We start from the raw sequence: 7,500 nt of genomic DNA, 5'->3' as shown, positions 1-7,500 counted from the left end.
CTTAGAACACCCTGCATGTGCCTTAGAACACCCTGCACACATCTTAGAACACCCTGCACCCGTGATAGAACACCTTGCACCCGTGATAAAAACACCCTGCACCCGTGATAGAACACCTTGCACCCGTGATAGAACACCCTGCACCCGTGATAGAACACCTTGCACCCGTGATAGAACACCCTGCACCCGTGATAGAACACCCTGCACCCGTGATAGAACACCCTGCACCCGTGATAGAACACCCTGCACCCGTGATAGAACACCCTGCACCCGTGATAAAACACCCTGCACCCGTGATAGAACACCCTGCAAAAAACAGCAGATTATGTACTACCGATGCAGGATGCTAATTTTCTCAAATCAAAAACAATAGCAAATGCTCCAGTGGCGCTACGTTCGCGGTTCTCAGCTTTAATGTATCCATGTATGATTAATGTAAAGCTAATGTGTGTTAGTCTGTCAGTGAGAACCTAATGGTAACAGATAGCAGCCCACTGACTCTGAAGCTAGCTGAGTGTCTTTCTTTATCAATGGGATACAACTCTCTCTATGCTAGCCTGGTTAAACCGGATTTCAGTCAGTGTCGGTGAGTGTCTTTTAAATCAGAATCAGCTCTCAATATTATCCGGCTTAAACTAGACCTACGTAGTCCATGATGGCTTGATTCACAGGGTTGGTAATTCATCTGAAAGTCATTCTCCCTGCCCAGATGCCTGAAGCACTCTGATGAAATTGTAATCCTGAAATATGTCTTTTGTTTTTATCTGCTCGTTCGTTACCTTATATAAGTGTTCCCCAAACAGTCGATCGCGAAACATTCCTATGCCTTGCACTCCTAATTTTTCTGTCTCGGCTGTTGGCAGTAGGTGCACTTGTTTCAGCTGCCCTGCACGCCGGATAGGCGAAGTGTCGCCATGTTTAACCTTGCATGTGTCTGAAAGCACAAACTCCTCCTACCTATGGGCCTACCGCTAGCCAATCAGATTGTTCAGATCACTGTGTCTGCTCTCTGAAGCTTCCTCGAGCACACAGCAAAGTAAGTTGATACTACTGTGATTTCACAACATCTAAAACCACGACTAAAGAGAGAGACTGTCAACGAATTCAGCAAAGAGCTGCAGTTTTGTATGTGTGAGTTCATGTTGAAGTTTTTATTCATCACTGTCAACACTTATAAGCCATGAAATGTGCTTCTACCAGCACTACATCTTCTTTCAACGAGTAGCAAAGTGTATGGATAAGCTTGCGTTGTTATTATTACAGGGTTGTGTCTTTTTAAATAATATTTTTAATAACTTTCTCTGGTCGTAGGAGTAACAACATGAATTTGTGCATGAGGCGTTAATTCGTCAGGCTAACGCCTCGATCAGACCAAAAGCGTCATTGCGTTTTGGTTCACCAGGATGTACATTCATTTCCAATGGAACGCTGCGTTTGCCTTGCAGCATTGCGTTGCAGGGGCAGTTGCAGTGCGTTCTGGGTGATGCGTACCTGGATAAATCCAACGTATGCATCAAATTGTACTCGTAGACGTGACAGAAATAGTAGCAAAAGGTGAAAGTTGAACTGTTGTTGCTCACATATCCGGTAACATTTTTGGAATTACATAATTTATTACGCAGCATTGATGCAATGACTCTGTCAGACTGATCAAGGCGTTAGCTGAGGGATGGTCAGAGCTCTCCGTCCGCTGGGTCGTCACTAGTTACCACAGCCACAAAATCGTTAACCTTAAACCTATGCCTAACCTTAACCACACAGTTCACATTATGCCTAACCTTGAATTCATTTTTGTCTTCATGAATTTTTACGATATATCCAATTTTGGACTTTGTGGCTGTGCTATCTAGTGGAAACACAGACTGAGCATCAGATGCATGCCAATAAAATAAAGTTAACAAATTATTTCAATCTATGCTCAATCAGCTGTTCCACAAATGATGATCTATTACCAGAGTGATCTTATACCGCAAGTATTTTTATATCATTGTCTGAGTGTCTGAGAAGTTAAACAGAACAACTAAAGGCTTCCTTGGAACTATGGCAGTGCAGCCTTAGGCAAAAACACAACCAGAAACAGTGGGCTCAGGGCTAGATGTCCAGTCCTATGGCCCTGCTCTGTGAGAACAGGCACTAGTTACCTGGTGCTAACATAGACTTCTGGTGACCACTAGCATAGACCCCTGGTGACCACTAGCATAGGCCCCTGGTGACCACTAGCATAGACCCCTGGTGTCTAATAGCATAGACCCCTGGTGTCCACTAGCATAGACTTCTGGTGTATAATAGCATAGACCCCTTTTGTCCACTAGCGTAGACCCCTGGTGTATAATAGCATAGACCCCTGGTGTATAATAGCATAGACCCCTGCTGTCTAATAGCATAGATCCCTGGTGTCCACTAGCATAGACTCCTGGTGTCTAATAGCATAGGCCCCTGGTGTCCACTAGCATAGACCCCTGGTGTCTAATAGCATAGACCCCTGGTGTCCACTATCATAGGCCCCTGGTGTCCACTAGCATAGGCCCCTGGTGACCACTAGCATAGACCCCTGGTGTCTAATAGCATAGTCCCCTGGTGTCTAATAGCATAGGCCCCTTGTGTCCACTAGCATAGTCCCCTGGTGACCACTAGCATAGACCCCTGGTGTCTAATAGCATAGTCCCCTGGTGTCTAATAGCATAGACCCCTGGTGTCTAATAGCATAGACCCCTGGTGTCCACTAGCATAGGCCCTTGGTGACCACTAGCATACACCCCTGGTGTATAATAGCATAGACCCCTGCTGTCTAATAGCATAGACCCCTGGTGTCCACTAGCATAGACTCCTGGTGTCTAATAGCATAGACCCCTGGTGTCCACTAGCATAGACCCCTGGTGTATAATAGCATAGACTCCTGGTGTCTAATAGCATAGACCCCTGGTGTCCACTAGCATACACCCTTGGTGACCACTAGCATACACCCCTGGTGTATAATAGCATAGACCCCTGCTGTCTAATAGCATAGGCCCCTTGTGTCCACTAGCATAGTCCCCTGGTGACCACTAGCATAGACCCCTGGTGTCTAATAGCATAGTCCCCTGGTGACCACTAGCATAGACCCCTGGTGTCTAATAGCATAGTCCCCTGGTGACCACTAGCATAGACCCCTGGTGTCTAATAGCATAGTCCCCTGGTGACCACTAGCATAGACCCCTGGTGTCTAATAGCATAGTCCCCTGGTGACCACTAGCATAGACCCCTGGTGTCTAATAGCATAGTCCCCTGGTGACCACTAGCATAGACCCCTGGTGTCCACTAGCATAGACTCCTGGTGTCTAATAGCATAGACCCCTGGTGTCCACTAGCATACACCCTTGGTGACCACTAGCATACACCCCTGGTGTATAATAGCATAGACCCCTGCTGTCTAATAGCATAGACCCCTGGTGTCCACTAGCATAGACTCCTGGTGTCTAATAGCATAGACTCCTGGTGTCCACTAGCATAGACTCCTGGTGTCTAATAGCATAGACCCCTGGTGTCCACTAGCATAGACTCCTGGTGTCTAATAGCATAGACCCCTGGTGTCCACTAGCATAGACTCCTGGTGTCCACTAGCATAGACCCCTGGTGTCTAATAGCATAGACCCCTGGTGTCCACTATCATAGGCCCCTGGTGTCCACTAGCATAGGCCCCTGGTGACCACTAGCATAGACCCCTGGTGTCTAATAGCATAGTCCCCTGGTGTCTAATAGCATAGGCCCCTTGTGTCCACTAGCATAGTCCCCTGGTGACCACTAGCATAGACCCCTGGTGTCTAATAGCATAGACCCCTGGTGTCTAATAGCATAGACCCCTGGTGTCTAATAGCATAGACCCCTGGTGTCCACTAGCATAGACCCCTGGTGTCCCCTTTAAAAACTCATGTCTCTCTGCCGGGTCTGTCCCTCCCTCAGCAACTCTGCAACTCAACACTTGCAGGGTAGTGTGTGTGTGTGTGTGTGTGTGTGTGTGTGTGTGTGTGTGTGTGTGTGTGTTTGTGCGTGTGTGTGTGCGCATGAGCTTATAGAGGACGACATAATGGAATGCCACGGCTCTGTCTGCCAAGAGCACTTTTCCCATGTGCCCAGGAGCCAAGACTTCCCCCATCCAGCCAATAATAGCACTGGTGTCCTCTCTCACTCACACACACACACACACACACACACACACACACACACACACACACACAGCGCCAGATAAAGAGTGCTGTAATGGCTGCCTCCAAAGAGAGACTTCAAGTGCGACATCTCGCCCTGGGGTCCTTAGCAACAGTGTGTTTCTCTGTGTCGTACAGACACACAAACACACACGCTCATACATACACACTCCCGTCTGATCCCTCTCCACCCACACACTGCCGCCCAACACACACACATTCATCCTCACTCACACACACACAGAGGCAATGAATCAATTCCCTAATCAATTGCCAGAGGAGGGGGAGGTTGTCTGCGTGGCTTTTATCAGGTAATAGATCTCTCTGTAGTTGTACCTGATCTGGGCCACAGAGCCAGCCAACCAGTTTCCTCGTCACTCCTTCCTTCTCCTCCCTCCCTCTGCAGTGATTTTGTGAATGCATGAACAAGGTTACCATACTGCATTACTGCTACCAGACGTAGGTTTAAATAGTATTCGTTTTCTTTCAAAATTTTAAGATACACTTGATTGAGCTTGGTGCATTTTATTTTATTCGTCTTGGTGCTATTTTTTTATTTGTATATATTTTTTACTGCATCGTTGGGAAGGGCTCGTAAAGCCATCATTTCACGGTATAGTCTACACCAGTTGTATTTGGCGCATTTCACAAATACAATTTGATTTGATTTGGAAGCTAACTGAAATGGTTACTACGGTGAGGGGACTCGACAATACTTACGTCACCTTGATTTGATTTGGAAGCTAACTGAAATGGTTACTACGGTGAGGGGACTCGACAATACTTACGTCACCTTGATTTGATTTGGAAGCTAACTGAAATGGTTACTACGGTGAGGGGACTCGACAATACTTACGTCACCTTGATTTGATTTGGAAGCTAACTGAAATGGTTACTATGGTGAGGGGACTCGACAATACTTACGTCACCTTGATTTGATTTGGAAGCTAACTGAAATGGTTACTATGGTGAGGGGACTCGACAATACTTACGTCACCTTGATTTGATTTGGAAGCTAACTGAAATGGTTACTATGGTGAGGGGACTCGACAATACTTACGTCACCTTGATTTGATTTGGAAGCTAACTGGGTAACTGAAATGGTTACTATGGTGAGGGGACTTCGATGACACCTACATTTACCACGTCACCTGGCTCAAAGGGACCTCCGTAACCAACGGAAACAGTGACGCTGCAGCTGCAGCGAGTTCATAGAGTTCATTCCTATCCACATCTAATCTGCCAGTATTCTACCGGTCATCATCATAGCACTAATCCGTTAAATTAGCCGTAAATTACAACTGCAGGCGAGTTCTGTTATATGAATGCATTGTTCCTGCTGTTCAGTTGTCTAAATGTGGGATTTCCCTCTCTGAGGACCTTCCTAGACTCTCTACCCCATGGGTTGTGCTAGCCCTGTTTTTTAAAGGTGTTTGTATTGGTTAGTGATCGCTCGTGTGTGTGTGTGTTTGTGTGTGTGTGTGTGTGTGTGTGTGTGTGTGTGTGTGTCAGTAGGACTGGCACAATTGCCGTATAACCGTGTAACCAACGGCTATGCATGAAGACTGTCATGAAAATAAAATACCAGTCATAACCGTTGAAAATAATATATACAGCTGACTGAAGACAGGATGGCTGGGCATTCGTGTGGTTGAGTCCGTTTCTGCTGTAACATGGACTCTACAGTAACATGGAGTCTACAGTAACATGGAGTCTACAGTAACATGGAGTCTACAGTAACATGGAGTCTACAGTAACATGGAGTCTACAGTAACATGAAGTCTACAGTAACATGGAGTCTACAGTAACATGAAGTCTACAGTAACATGGAGTCTACAGTAACATGGAGTCTACAATAACATGGAGTCTACAGTAACATGGAGTCTACAGTAACATGGAGTCTACAACGTAATGAAATGGCATTGCTTCCCACACTGGTTAAATCAACGTTCTTTCCCACGTCCTTTCAGTGAAATTACGTTGAACCAACGTGGAATAGACGTTAAATTGACATCTGTGCCTACCAGGTCCCATGCTAAAACAAGCAATGTGTTGAAGCGAATGAGTCTTCGGTTGCCAAGGCAACACCCCCCCCTCCCTCCCTCCCGGACATGCAGCAGCACATGCAATGTGTCTTAAAAATCAACCAATAACTGTCATCAAAAAATCCATGACCGTCACAACCCTACTTGAGTGAGTGAGTGTGTGTGTGTGTGTGTGTGTGTGTGTGTGTGTGTGTGTGTGTGTGTGTGTGTGTGTGTGTGTGTGTGTGTGTGTGTGTGTGTGTGTGTGTGTTTGTTTGTTTGTTTGTGTGTTCATGTGTGTATCTGTGTGCAGGCTGCTCTCTCCCTCTCCCTGTGCCAGGTCCTCTGGTTCCCATGCTATCAGATGTCAGTCTGTTTATGGAGCTGCCGGTAAGGGTAGGGGGGCAGTGTGTGTGTGTGTGCGTGCATGCATAACTCACACTCCCTGTTTATTAGCTTAGGCCTGTCTAAATGTTTGATTTGTCACAAATAAATGATAACTGCCCTTTAAAATGGCCGCCGGGCCTCGAGGGAAGCCACAGTTTGTGCGCCAAATGGCACCCTATGTAGTGCACTACTTTAGAGCCCTATGGGCCTTATGGGAAAGATGTTTGTGTCTAGAAGGAGTGCAGGATTGGGACCATGTGAAGGAGTTGTCAACAGTGTGCAGTATGGGGGGTGATTAGGACTTATAGAAGACTAACATTACACAGCGCCCTGCTGTGTAATAACGGACCAGTTCAATAATTCCCTTCACTATGGAAACATTGAATAAACCCACTTTTCTGTCCATTATAACAGCAGAATAACATGCTGCAATCATCTATTCTACAGTACACAGAAACTGTGTACATTATGATTGGAGACAGTGTGCGTGTGTGTGTGTATGTGTGGAGGAGTGGTTGTCCAACATCTGCCATTGTTGTCCGTCCCAGTGGTGTCCTCGAAACCAGGGCAACCGTGGCCCTGTCTGTTCTGCCTCAGGAGCGTAGAGACAGTACACCTTCTCCCAGCATGTAACCTCTTACCTACGTAGAACTTGTCCTCTTTTCAAACACACAAAGCCTTCCTCAGGGTGAGGGCCATCACACTGAGTGTGACTAGTGTGTGTGTGTGTGTGTGTGTGTGTGTGTGTGTGTGTGTGTGTGTGTGTGTGTGTGTGTGTGTGTGTGTGTGCGTGCGTGCGTGCGTGCGTGCGTGCGTGCGTGCGTGCGTGTGTGCGGTGCGCACGTCTACCAGCTTGTGTAGCGATTAGCGATGATGCTAATGAAAACCATCCCAAAATAGCCTGTGCT

General features: G+C 46.6%; 1 protein-coding gene across 1 annotated transcript in view; it reads left to right on the top strand.

Moving 5' to 3' along the window:
- LOC115126165 (ataxin-1-like) overlaps positions 1-7,500 on the top strand; it is a 230,822-nt gene that overhangs the window by 181,080 nt on the left and 42,242 nt on the right.

Source organism: Oncorhynchus nerka, linkage group LG7 (genome assembly GCF_034236695.1).
Source record: "Oncorhynchus nerka isolate Pitt River linkage group LG7, Oner_Uvic_2.0, whole genome shotgun sequence".
In the NCBI taxonomy this organism is placed as follows: domain Eukaryota; kingdom Metazoa; phylum Chordata; class Actinopteri; order Salmoniformes; family Salmonidae; genus Oncorhynchus; species Oncorhynchus nerka.
Note: the sequence above shows the minus strand (reverse complement) of the source record. Positions and strands in the feature narration are given on the sequence as shown.